This window comes from Vipera berus (assembly GCF_964194415.1).
Source record: "Vipera berus genome assembly, chromosome: 6".
NCBI classification, from domain to species: domain Eukaryota; kingdom Metazoa; phylum Chordata; class Lepidosauria; order Squamata; family Viperidae; genus Vipera; species Vipera berus.
The window spans coordinates 31,604,751-31,619,529 of record NC_138208.1 but is presented as its reverse complement, the minus strand read 5'-3'; positions in this window follow the sequence as shown (position 1 = coordinate 31,619,529).

Genomic DNA, 14,779 nt, shown 5'->3' with positions numbered 1-14,779 from the left:
GTCTGCCTGAATTACGAAGGGCTCCCCTGGGCAAGGATGCTTTAGGACTGGTTCAGCCGCAAATAGTCTTTTTAAATTCTCAAAAGCTTTCTGACAACTCATAGTCCATGCTAGCGGCTGGCCAGGTCGTGGTTTTCCCCCTCCTTTGCCCGTTTTGAGTAGTTCTGTAAGAGGTAGAGCAATCTCAGCAAAAGAGGGAATAAATTGACGGTAAAAGTTGGCAAACCCTAGGAAGCTCTGGAGCTGTTTGCGGGTTTTGGGGGGCTGCCATTCAATTATAGTTTTTACTTTGACTGGGTCCATTTCGATACCGTCATTGGAGATTCTATAGCCAAGATAATCTAATCGGGTTTGGTGAAATTCACATTTCGACAATTTGACATAAAGTTTGGCATTCAGTAGTTTCTTTAACACTTCTCTGACCAGTTTTATGTGGTCGGTCATATTCGTGCTGTATATCAAGATGTCATCAAGGTATACTAGGACCCCTTTATATAGGTGTTCATGTAGGACCTCATTGATCAACTGCATAAATATGGTGGGGGGCCCCTGAAGTCCAAATGGCATGACTTTGAATTGGTAGTTCCCCAAGGGGCAGTTGAAGGCTGTCTTCCACTCGTCCCACTCCTTTATTCTTACCCGGTAATATGCTTCTCTCAGGTCTAACTTGGTGAAGATGCTCCCCTTCACCAGGTGGGTTAGCAAGTCTTTCAGGAGGGGGAGAGAGTATTTATTTTCCACACTCACAGCGTTTAGGCCTTTATAGTCCACGCACAGATGGAAAGACCCATCTTTTTCCTCTTTGAACAACACAGGGGCTCCCACAGTAGACTTGGCCCGTTCGATGAATCCCCTCGCTAGGTTTGTATCCACATATTGCTGCATCTCCTCCATTTCAATGGGGGACATAGCGTACATTCTTGGTCAGGGGAGTTTGGCCCCTGGTAGCAGTTCAATGGAACAATCATTGGGATGGTGAGGAGGCAAGGTATCACATTCTTTCTCACTAAACATCTCCGTTAGGTCCTGGTACTCACTGGGGATGAGTGGCTTGCCAGGTGGCCATAAGGCAGCCATGTGTGCTTGCTCATTGGGTGTGCTAAAATCCCCTGTAACATCTGTTGAATCAATGGGGGGATCGGGCCGTATGGGTAATCTCATAGTTCTCATTCCTTTTTCCCACCAGATAAGTGGCTTCCATTTGTCTAGCCAGGCTAGTCATAGGATCACAGTCTCAGACATCTTTGGAGCTACTAGGAAGCGAATAATCTCCCAGTGCTCGCCTATCTCCAGGCGTAAGGGCTCTGTTAATTGCGTGACTAAAGTCCCTCCCATTAGGGAGCCATCGGCTTGCTCTAACCTCACAGGTTTGGAGAGCAGCTTGGCCCGTATGCCCAGTCTCAAGGCACATGACAGGCTAATGATGCATCGGGAGCAGCCGGTATCAAGTAGCACTTTCAGGTCTACCTGTGCCCCTGACTTAGGGATTATGAGTTTAGCAGGCAATAAAAAGGTAGGATGTGTCGACTCACCTTTCTAATGTTGTCATTAATCATATTCTCCAATTAATTTAAAGAATCAGTTTCCCTTCTGTTAGGAGAACCGCCAAACCTTGTCTTCTTTAGAGAGACAAATGGCCTTGAAAGTGCAATCCTACTCATTCCCCCTCCTGACCTTAAACTAAAACAATACACGTCTTAAAGCAATACACAAGTTTAACATATGAAATAGCTACTTCTTCGTCTCATGTGAAGCAATAACATTTGATGTAAGTAGAGATAGCTAAAAATGTTTTCTTACTTCAGTGCCATACTTCAGTGGTAGAATATATAAGACTATATCAGGCTCTAAACAACCAAGATTTTGTCCGAGTTCCTTAAAGCAAATTGGTCTAGTGGATTCTCCTATTGATTTTTAGCTATTATACTGGATTTATAAGTATTTTGTCTTTTAATATTTCTTAACATTTAGGAAATGAAAACATGAAAAACAAACTCATATTGTGCTGTGTCAGGTGACCAGCAAATTACTAAAAATATTTTTGATATTTTGATTTGAAATAAATATTTATGTTTGGATTCTGTTCTGGAAGCTTCCAACTTACATAAACTGGTTTATGATAACTTTTCAGAAATATGCACATCTAAATTACAAGCAAAACATTTATGAACTTTTGTCTGTACAGACAATGCTATATTTTCTGTATTAAGGGAACAAATGTGGGTCTGTTGACATTTATGACCTTTAAGTGTTATGTAATTTTATGTTTATAATCTAATTATTGAAAATGAATTTCAGCTTCCTGATTACATTTAGGTATATTATGAACTACCCCATGCCCATTGACAAAAGTAGTTGTATCTGCTATTGGCACAATGTACCAAAAAGATTTTTACATAATTTAAAGGTTTCTACTTCTTTATAAATTATGCTGTTCTCATGCTGTTAATCTAAGTTTTCTGAAGTCTTGTATTCTAATTAATTGAACTTGACCATGTTTATAATATAAATTAATTGAAACCATGTGGATCCCTCTCCCACTCCCTTGTTTTTTTTTCCATTTTTAATTGGAAGTAGGTATCTTTCAGTCTGTTGTTCAATAGTTGGTTGTTATAAACCAGGAAAGAGGGATAATTTGCAGTAATTGCAGTAGGTTGCCTTTAGTCAATTAAACTTCCCGAAACCTCTTTTGCTGTCTAGCATATAGTTCTTAATTTTTTTATCATATACTTCTTTTGAGGATTTGTTTTTGCAGGTGCAGTGGGCACAAGAAGTGTGGCAACCTGTAGTAACATTGGTAATTGAAAGCAAAATGACTCCCTACCTCTGTGCTTTTGGCCAATCAGAGAATATCTTGGCTTTGAGTCATATCAATAAGATTTTCAAGGAGTCAGGCCTGCCCATTAAGTAACAAAGAAAGGCATTCAAAATTCCAAATCAAATCAACATAGCCAACTAAGTTAGTTAATTACTTTCCATCAGTAAATTATTGGGTTTTAACATTAATTCATTATAGAGATGGTTGGAGAGAGATCATCTGACATTGCATTTGAATGCTCATAAAAAGTAATCTATGACACATTAACATGTGTAATTTTGTCATTTGTTAAATGGAATCATACCTTTAAAAAGCATTGTTATTGTTTTCATATTCTATTCAGTATATTAACCTAGCCTACAGTATTACTCACTGGACTATCTCACATAATGTATTCATTACCATTTTTATTATGTAAAATATGAAGAGAAAATATTTCTTCCTTTATTTTGGATGTTTTAATCTTGTTTTGTGAAAATATATTTAAAAATAAAAGACCCTTAATGTCTTGGTATTGCTGCTAAAACTGATAACCTTGCCATTGTAAACAACCTTTTGTAAAGCATAACTCAAAGGCAAATAATAGATAATATTGGATGGTGTTTGTAGCAGATGTGAGGAAGGGCATAAGGAACAGACATGGGGCTGGGCTATTAAATGTTGACAACACTCTAAGGCAGACTTAGCATTGCCAGACCTGTAGCCATGGGAGAGGTGGAAGGTCACACTCTATATCTCATAGTTATCAAAAACAAGTTTACTATTAAAGACTGTACTGATTTAAGTTGTTTGTTTGGTTAATTTTTTTTAACTGAATTTCTATCCTATTTGTTTTTAGTCTTTATGAAACATATACAGTTCTAGCATTAAAAAGAGAATAACATATCTGAGATATGATACAATGGTATTGGAGAGTTGGACAACAAATCATGTGGATAATTTGAAAAAAACTAAGAAAGAAAGCTTTTAAAACGATTAATTTTCAAATATTTTGAATAACCAATATGCATTTGATAAGACTAAAGCTCTAATTTGTGGAACATTGACATAAGCTTAAATTGTATTTTAAAAATGTACAATGAGATTTATCAAACTTGTATTAAAGTCCATAGCATTAATTTTATTGCAGGAACTTTTTTCTGTTAAAATATAGAACACTGTATAGTACACAAAAATACTGTGGGTAGACTACTTTGCGACTGGACTTTGAAATGTACAGAATTTCTAACTTCGAAGTTAATGGGACAGTTTAGAACTATTTCAATTATTCTTATTTGTTAATTTGTGAATATATGCATTCAGAATTTCTTGGTAAAAACAAATCAGTATTGTAAATACTGATCTTTGGAATCAGTGGAACTAAAATGGACAGGAATGGGTGAATTTAATTCAGATGACCATCAGGTATACTACTGTGGGCAAGAATCCCTCAGAAGAAATGGAGTAGCCTTCATAGTCAATAAAAGAGTAGGAAAAGCAATAGTGGGATACAATCCCAAAATGACAGAATGATCTCAGTTTGAATCCAAGGCAAACCATTCAATATCACAGTAGTCCAAGTCTATGCCCCAACCACCAGTGCTGAAGAGGATGAAATTGACTGGTTCTATGAAGCCCTACAGCACCTTGTAGAACTAACACCAAAAAATGATGTCCTTATCATCATGGGGGACAGGAATGCTAAAGTAGGAAGCCAAAACATAACTGGAATAACAGGCAAGTTTGGCCTTAGAGTACAAAATGAAGCAGGGCACCGGCTGATAGAATTTTGTCAAGAGAATACGATGGTCATAGCAAACACTCTTTTCCAACAACCCAAGAGACAGCTCTACACATGGACATCACCAGACGGTCAACACAGAAATCAGATTGGCTATGTGCTCTGCAGCCAAAGATCGAGAAGCTCTATACAGTCAGTAAAAACAAGACCAGGAGCTGACTGTGGCTCAGACCATGAGCTTCTCATTGCAAAGTTTAGGCTTAAACTGAAGAAAGTAGGGAAAAGCACTAGGCCACCCAGGTATGAATTAAATCATATCCCTGTTGAATATACAGTAGAGGTGACAAATAGATCTAAGGAATTAGATCTGATAGACTCTAAGTGCCTGAAAAACTATGGACAGAGGTTCGCAACATTGTACAAGAGGTAGCAACTAAAACCATCCCAAAGAAAAAGAAATACAAGAAAGCAAAATGGCTGTCTGAGGAAGCTTTGCAAATAGTTGAGGAAAGGAGGGAAGTGAAAGGCAAGGGAGAAAGAGAAAGATACACCCAATTGAATGCAGAATTCCAGAGAATAGCTAGAAGAGATAAGAATGCCTTCTTAAATGAACAGTGCAAAGAAATAGAAGAAAACAATAGAATAGGGAGGACCAGAGATCTCTTCAAGAAAATTGGAGAGATGAAGGGAAGGTTTCATGCAAAAATGAGCATGATAAAGGATCAAAATGGCAGGGGCCTAACAGAGATTAAGAAGAGGTGGCAAAATTACACAGAAGAACTATACAAGAATGAGCTTAACGTCCCTGATAACCACGATGAGGTGGTCAGTGACCTCAAGCCAGACATCCTAGAATGTTGAAGTGAAGTTGGCCTTAGAAAAACTGAGTGACAATAAAGCTAGTGGAGGTGAAAGTATTCCAGCTGAGCTATTCAAAATCTTAAAAGACAATGCAGTAAAAGTGCTACACTCAATTTGCCAGCAAATTTGGAAAACTCAACAGTGGCCGCAGGATTGGAAAAGATCAGTTTACATTCCAATTCCAAAGAAAGGCAGTGCCAAAGAATGTTCAAACTATCGCACCATTGCACTCATTTCACATGCTAGTAAAGTTATGCTTAAAATCCTACAAGCTAGACTCCAGCAGTATGTGGATCGAGAACTACCAGAAGTACAGGCAGGATTTCCAAGAGGCAGAGGAACTAGAGACCAAATTGCAAACATATGTTGGATCATGGAGAAAGCTAAGGAGTTCCAGAAAAACATCTACTTCTGCTTCATTGACTATGCTAAAGCCTTTGATTGTGTGGATCACAATAAACTGTGACAAGTTCTTAAAGAGATGGGAGTACCATACCATTATTATTTGTCTCTTGAGAAACCTATATGAGGGCCAAGAAGCAACAGTGAGAACTGGACATGGAACCACTGATTGGTTCAAAATTGGGAAAGGAGTCCGGCAAGGCTGTATACTGTCACCCTGCCTGTTTAACAGAGGACATTATGAGAAAGGCAGGGCTAGATGAATCAAAAGTTGGAATTAAGATTGCCGGGAGAAATATCAACAACCTAAGATATGCAGATGATAACACTCTAATGGCAGAAGGTGAAGAGAAACTAAAGAGCCTCTTGTTGAGGGTGAAGAAGGAGAATGCAAAGGTTGGGTTGAAACTTAACATTAAGAAAACCAAGATCATGGCATCTGGCCCTCTCAATTCCTGGCAAATAGATGGGGAAGAAATGGAGGTAGGGACAGATTTTATTTTCCTGTGCTTCAAGATCACTGCAGCCAAGAATTTAAAAGACAGTTGCTCATGGGGAGGAAAGCCATGGCAAATCTAGACAGCACACTAAAAAGCAGAGACATCACCCTGCCCAAAGAAGTGTGTATAGTCAAGGCTATGGTCTTCCCAGTTGCAATGTATGGCTGTGAAAGTTGGACCATAAGAAAGGCTGAATGCCAAAGAATTGAGGCCTTTGAACTATGGTGCTAGAGAAGACTCCTGCGAGTCCCTTGGAGTGCAAGGCGTTCAAACTGGTCAGTCCTAGAGGAGATCAACCCTGACTGCTCTTTAGAAGGCCAGATCCTGAAGCTAAAACTCAAATACTTTGGCCACCTAATGAGAAGGAAGGACTCACTGGAGAAGAGCCTAATGCTGGGAAAGGTTGAGGGACAAGAGAAGAATGGGACAACAGAGAATGAGGTGGCTGGATGGAGTCACTGAAGCAGTAAGCATGAGCCTAAATGGACTCCAGAAGATGGTAGAGGACAGGAAGGCCTGGAGGAATGTTGTCCATGGGGTTGCGATGGGTTGGACACGACTTCGCAACTAAGAACAACAAGCTTCAGTCCACAACTTTGGTACTTTCGCCTCCACAAGGATTTCTTTACACAGTTCTTTCAAAGTCTGACTTAATACATCCTTGTGGAGGACATGACTTCGCAGCTAACAACAACAATAGATTTAATGTAAAAGTAATTAAGATATGTATAAGCTAAAAATGTATTGATAAATGTAATAATGATGTTTTTACTTAGTTCATATAATAACTGCATTAGCTTAAATACGAGATAGTAGATATTAAGGGAAAAAGAGAGGAAAAAGAGATTTTTGTATGTTATTGAACTATTGATTAACCCAGCCACCATGTTGCTTTTTCATTCCCTAAATGTAAAATTAGAAAACTAATAAAATATTATTTTTTAAAAAGGAGGCAGTTTTGGCAGGACAGGGAGAGAAAAAAAAAGATGCAGCCTTGGGAGGAGGAGTCAGCTGGACCTTCACCGAAGAGAAGAGGAGGAGGAGGAGGGGGAGAGAGGAGAGGAGATAAAACAGGCCGGCCAGGAGTCAATCTACAACTTTGTAGCAGGCATCTGTGCTGGGGTGCACACACATGGAAGTGAAAAATGGAAGAAATGCAGCTGTGGAGGGGTCACCCTGCACGAGGAATGAAGAAAGGCAGTATCGGTTGGAGGTGACCAGCAATTGGCCCTCACCCACTTCACATACCTGACTCTGTGCGCTCTAGGGGAGGGGAGGGGAGGGGATGCCATGAGCAGCATGAGAGTCCATGTTACCTGCGTGACGCCACCCAGCCCCCAGTCCTCCTGGTTTCTGCTGGCAGCAGTGCGTTGTCCTCACAGCATGGAGAGGCTGCACCAGGTGAGGTGAAGTTGGGGAGAAGCTGAACCTGCCTGGACACACACACTGGAGGCGGCAAGGGTGCAGGGCCTGGTGCCCCGGTTGATCATTTTGCCCCGCAGGCTGACTGCACTCTGAGTGCTTCCCTTTCACCCAGGTGCCAGGCCCCATGCACTTTCTGCCTTCTGGTTTGCAGGTTTGCCTGCTCATCAGCTTTGCCTTGCCCAGCCTAACCTCAGGCTGGGGGCTGGGTGGCATCGTGCAGGTAAAGTGGACTCTCTCCCTGCTTCCCCTCCCCTGGAGCCCACAGAGCCTGGTGTGTGAAGTGGATGAGGGCCATTTGCTGGCCTCCTTCTGGGGATGTTGCCTTTCTTCATTCCTCCTGGAAGGTGACACCTTCCCAGCTGCATTTCTTGCCTGTTTTTCTCCCTCCCTCATTGCAAATATCTTCCTTCCACTCTGGTCTTAAGGCTGTCTGGCTCTTGCCCAGGAATTTAGAGTGACCTTTCAAGCCATGGCCACCGGCAGCACAGCTACCAGCTGCACTGGCAACCTCTCTCCCCTCCTTTTATCCCTTTCTGGGCATGGAGGGAGGAAGGAAGCACATGGGAATGAAGAGGGAGGCAGGGAAGGAGGGAGGGAAACAGAAGGAAGGAAGGAAGGAAAGGACATGGGAATGAGAAGGAGTGAGGGGAAACAGGAAAGGAAGGAAGGAAAGAAGGAGATGGGAATGAGAAGGAGGGAGGCAGGGAAAGAAGGAGGGAAGGAAGGAAGGAAGATTGGAATGGAAGGGAGGGTCTGAGGGAAATTCTGCCTTAGCACTTGGCCACCAGTAATCCTACTGCCCTTTTGCCCCCTCCTCATGGCCTATACTGGTGGTCTCCCATCCTATCGCTAAGGATGCTTTGGTTACAAAGCCAGGTCTTCTTGCATGGAGAGGGAGTGGGCCTCCCTCTGGCCCAAACACATTGCCCTCCTGCACCCACCATGAGCATCCTGGCCAAGGAAACTGAGCACAGCAGCATCAGCAACCTCGAGGAGGAGTTAAGTGCAGCTGGGAGCCTCCTTAGGAAAGTGGGGCTGGACTGGGTTGGGCTGCAGGGTCCTGGTGCCCCAGAAGCTTGAGGGCCAGGATGGGTGCTTGCCCTCCACTGCTCAGGGCTCCAGGCAGCCTATGCCACTGTCTGGGAGCCTGCCCCCCCAGCCCAAGAGAGATGGCAAGGCTCCTCTGGTAAACAAGGAAGATGTCCTGGTACCCACCCCAGTCCCACCTCCCTCCACTGGAGATTCCTGGATCTCCCCACAGCCCCGCCCTCCCCCCCCACAGGTGCCTCCCTACCTGAGCAACATTGATCTGGCCACGTCCCCTACCCATTCACTTTGCTTGTCAAAAGGTTGCAAATGAGGATCACATGACCCTGGGACACTGTGACCCTCATAAATATGAATCTGTTGCCAAGCATCCAAATGTAAATCACATGACCCTGGAGATGCTGCAATGGTCATAAGTGTGAAAAATGGTCATAAGTTACTTTTTTCAGTGCTGTTATAACTTCAAACAGCCACTAAGTGAATTGTAAGTCAAGGACTACCTGTACTTTATCACTTTTTTTCCCTTTTGGGGGGGGGTTTCATCAAATTTTTGACACCTTGCTAGGTGACTTGTGGTACTCAAATATTGCCATGTCCTAAAAATGGTACAATCTGTGAAAAGGTTGAAAAGCCCTGCATTAGGGAACCCCTGTCCCCACCCGCATTGCCAGATTTTCATTTGCTTTTGTAGAAGAAATTAAGAGCAGAGTACAGTGCCTTAATGGCAGTAAAACATAAGAATCAGCCTGGAGTTTACATCCCTGTTATTTAAATCTGATCTAAGGCTCATTTGTCTTAGAAGCAGTTCGCACCACTTCAGCAGAACCGATAGTGTCAGAATCCAGTTATATTTCATTTCTATTTATCTTCTCTGATTTAAAACCAATTCTTACTATCTCCTAGATTCCATCATACTACTAAGGGGGAGGTGGGTATGCATGGGGTTTTTACTACTTTCACTTCCTCTATTCACTACAAAGTAATCTTTTGTTGATTCACTTCGGGTCTGCTAACCATAACAACATGGCCATCTGCCTTTCATCCTATTCCCCTCTGAAAATCTTCTCTTTACCTGCAGCCAGGGAAAAAGGTGTGTGTGTGTTGGGGAAGATACAACACCTGGGATCTGGGTAAAGAGAGGATTGAATGATCGTGCCAACAGAGCCAGACTGATGTTATCTTTCCTGGAGTTAACACCTAGAAATCTGCTGGTTTGAATCGCCTGGAAGAACTGTGGGGTGGGGGACTGCTTGGGAATACTTTAAAACATTGAATGGTGGGGGGATCCCTCAGATCCTGTTTAGCATGCCTATTATCAATTTCTCTTAATAAAAATTCCTGTTGGAAGAGACCATTTCCAAGAGTTCTGTTTTCTTAAGATGTAGATTGAAGTGGGTCCTTACAGGTAGCTAATATTTTGTTGTGCGGGCCCAGAATGGACTTCCAGAAGCGGCATCCACACAAAGAACCAGTTGTTCACATATTTGAATCCCACCACTACTCAGAAGCTACTGGAAATTGATGTTAGCGGTCAGTCTAAGGCTATGCAGGCTCACTTGCCTCCAGACTGGCAACTCCTAATGCTCTTTTGCTGAAAGCTGTATGTAACAATTGCCTTTTACACCTTGGCTGAGAGAGAAATCCTCTCAATTTTCAGGCTTTCATTTACTCATTTACACAAAGGGCATCATGAGATAGGATGGAGACTAAAGAAAAGAAATCTTATTTTTTGTTATTATTTATGTTGGCATGGAAGTATTGTTTTTATTACACAGGCAAATTGTCTTAAAATATTTTTGAAGTGCTTTTGATTTTGAAGTGCTAGGATTCTGTTTAATAAATGTCAGGGAACACCAGCAAGGTGTTGTTTTTACAACTATCCAGCAAGTTGTTTTTGTTAAAAAGCAAACATTTTAGCAGAGATTAAAATATTATTTTAAAAATATAAAGTTGATAAAATGTCATAAACTAATACAACAGGAAGCACTGCCTTTAATGGAGTGATGTGGACATCTGGACAGCAGATCTTGAGTACCATGTAAAGGTAGCAAGTTTATCTATCATTGGCAGGGCTTTTTTTGTCATAGAACAAGAGACCACCGGATCTGGCGTTGGTTCAAATTCCGAGCGGTCTGCAGGCTTTCCAAATTCTTATGGTCCGTCCGGACCTCGATTTGATGCCGCGCTCCCTCCAGATGATGCCTCCAGGCCTCGAACGCCACTTTGATGGCCAGCAGCTCCTTCTCCCAGATTGTATAATTGCGCTCCGACGGGTTCAGTTTTCGTGAATGGTATGCACAAGGGAAGACGGTACCGCTGGGCGTCGTTGCCTGGAGTAACACCGCCCCAATGGAAATGTCGGAGGTGTCCGCCTCCATGACAAACGACCGTTACGGGTCAGGATGCTTCATGTTAGGCTCCTTCATGAAGGCTTCCTTCAAAGTCTGGAAAGCCCGTTGTTCTGGAGCATTCCACTGGAACCGAGTCTTATTCTGCAGGAGCCGGGTGAAGGGGGCTGTCAAGGCAGCAAACCTGGGGATGAAAGTTCGGTAATAGTTGGCGAACCCAAGAAGTCGCTGAACATCCTTCACGCGACGCGGGGGTTGCCAACTCTGCAAAGACTCAACCTTACTCGGCTCCATGACAATGCCCTCAGGAGAAATGCGGTGACCCAGGAAATCGATGGTCACCCGGTAGAACTGGCACTTCTCCAACTTGGCAAACAGCCGATGGTCTCGGAGTAGTGACAGGACCTGATGGAGATGTTGATGGTGCACCTCACGCGACGGGGAGTAGATCAGGATGTTGTCCAAGTAGATCACGACAAACTGATCTAACAAATCCCGGAAAATGTCGTTCATGAAATGCTGAAACACGGCAGGGGCGTTGGTCAGGCCAAACGGCATCACCATGTACTCAAAATGTCCATAACGAGTACCAAACGCCGTCTTTCACTCATCACCCGGCTGAACCCTGACGAGGTTGTAAGCTCCACGCAGGTCCAGTTTCGTGAAGATCTTAGCCTCCTGGAGTCGCTCCAAGAGTTCGGGGATGAGGGGCAGCGGGTAATGATTGTGCACCGTGATGGCGTTAAGTTTCCTATAATTGCAGCAAAGCCGTAATTCGCCCGACTTCTTTTTGACGAAGAGCACGGTGCAGACACTGGCGAGGACGAAACCACGAGCCAAATTCTTCTCCAGAAAGTCCCGCAATGCAGCCAACTCAGGGTCTGACATGGAGTACAAACGCCCCACTGGGAGAGGCGCATCAGGGACTAAATCAATGGGGCAGTCATAGGGCCTGTGCGGGGGTAATTGATCCGCCTCTGTCTCGCTGAACACATCAGCAAAGTCGGACAGTTCGGGAGGCAAGGAAACCCCTGGGGAACCCTCCACCTGGCCGGCACAGATATGGCGGGAGTGGTCCACGCACTGCAAGCTTGGGAAGGTGACCAAGTTCTGTGACCAATAGATCTGTGGGTCATGCGCCCGGAGCCACGCCAGTCCCAAGACCACGGGGAAATGCAGATCTGAGGTGATATAGAACTGGATGGCCTCCACATGGGAACTGATGGCCATACATAATGGTTGCGTGGCGGCCGTAATTGGCCCAGACAGGAGCACTCGACCATCGATAGTCTCCACTAACATGGGCGGATCCACCGGGCACCGGGGAACAGCCCATTTGGCCACAAATGCTGAGTCCATAAAATTTGTGGTGGCCCCAGAGTCAATTAAGGCATGGACTGGAATCCCCTCTGGCTTGCCAGGAAGGATCAGACGTGCCTCCAAAATCAGATGCCGTGGAGGTCCACAGGCAGCATCGGAAAGACGTCGCTCAGTGTTGTTGTGGGACGCCCGATCTATCACACCGTCTAGATCGGGCTCGGGGCATTTCCCGACAGAAAAGTAGGGGACTTTCTCGGGGCAGGCTCGGTCACTGATGCCCGCTGTCGCTTCTTTGGGCAAAAAGCAGCCAAATGCCCAGGGTCCCTACAGTAAAAACACAACCCCCTGATCGTCGTCTGTTCATTTCAGTCACTGATAGACGAGACCTGGCGGCACCCAGCTCCATTGGCTCCTCCCTTTGAACTGGGGGCTCACGCACAACAGGGGCGGCAGGGGTGTGTGGGGTGGCACGGCGACTCCTTCGCTGCTGCAACCGAGCATCGATCCACAGGCAGAGATGGATCAGCCCATTCAGGTCTGAGGGAATATCCACATGGGCCAGCTCATCCAACATCTCCTCCGACAATCCATCCTGGAAGGCATCCACAAGCGCAGCCTCATTCCAGGCGGAATCCTGGCTAAGCAGCCGAAAATCGCTGATATAGCCCTCAGAGCTTTCAGGCGTCGAGTAGCAGTCTGCGTCTTTATAGGGTCCTCATACATCAGACCAGTGCTTTTTTTGTAAAAGAAAAAGGTGCCAGAACTCACACATGTCATACAACCCATCTTGCCTACCCTACAAGGTTCCATCCAAAAAAGGTGCCGGAACTCCGTTCTGAGTGTTCTATGAGAAAAAAAGCCCTGCATCAGACACATATGATCACAAAACCCCACAAAGTTGTCCAACAATGGACTAGGTTGAGCCAGCAGAGGTGTGCCCCAACAAGCTGCATCACCCGAAAGAAGGCTTGACACAAACCCAACCTTATCCTGGTCAGTGGGGAAATCAGCTGCTCTCACGCTGATAAAGAGCTGGCATTGTCCCAGGAAAGCAGGAAACAGTTCTGGATTGCCAGTAAATTTATCCGGCATCGCAACTTGGCATTTTCTCCTGGGTGGGGGTGATGGTGGGGGTGCAGCATGGACCTGAGCTTGCAGTTGAGCCACCTGAGCTGCCAACAAAGCGAGTTGATGGGCGAGCTGGGCATTCTCAGCACGTAGCTGCTCCATAATAATAATAAGGGGTGGGAGGCTGAAGGCAAACTGTTCTGTACCAGTCTACTACCGGCCCTGCAGAAAAGGCAGGGACAACCCCTTTTACAAAATGGCAAGAGGCTGGAACTAAGCCTGCCAAATTTATTAACATAAAACAGAGCAAACAGAGCAAAGAGAGCAAGCATGAACCATGAAACAGGAGCTATTCAAACAGTTGCCTTCAGCAAACCAGCCCTCCCACACATTCCCCTTTTAAACAGTTCAGGGCGTGGCTTCTCTCTGCGTCCTTCCGAGGTGCCCCATTGCCTTCCTCTGTTTACTCCTGATTGACTGCCTCCTGCATCGGGCATCCTTGAACAGGGCCAGCTGTGGGTCATCTTTATCCACGCTGTCAGGCTCACACAGCTGGGTCTGCATTGTGACCAGATGGGAGGGGCCTGGCTGAGGGCTCTGCGGAGCCTCAATACTATCCTCAGCAAGGTCTCCAACACCCCCCTCCTCCTCCTCTGAATCATCCGACCCAACTGCCGAACCCACAGGCTGACCCTGAATCACAACAATACCATTCTTTTCTCACTACTAGCCTTTGAGGCAAATTTTGCATCTGTGGGTAAAGTGGTTACTTGCACTCCTTGAACCACAGTGCCTATTAGTTTAATAAAGCAAGGGATTAAACAGTGTAGGAATATCAATCCTGTTATTGCGCAGAGCAGGGGGAAAAAACTATTTTCTTCCACCAGGCTCCTCCTAACAAATTATCTTGCCATGAGGTGTCCCATGTGCTTTTCCAGGTTTGGATCGGTACATGAGCTACCTTTCAAATTTTTGATGCAGTAGTTTCCACTGCCCTCCCATTATCTTCTATCTGTAAACAGCAATTTAATAAATTAAACTTTCCACATACTCTTTCTTCCTCTGTCAATAAGTGATCTAAAGCAGTCCTCATTTGAGAATTTTGTTTTGATAATAATTCTAGTGCTTGAGCTGTTTGATTAGTTATTTCCAGTATTGCCTGCTGTCTTATGATATGATTCAACACAGATATTGGTGTTCTATCTCCATAAGAGCCATCCTTAGCCCATAGTATTCTATAATAGTATTTTATAATTCTTTCAGGTGGTCA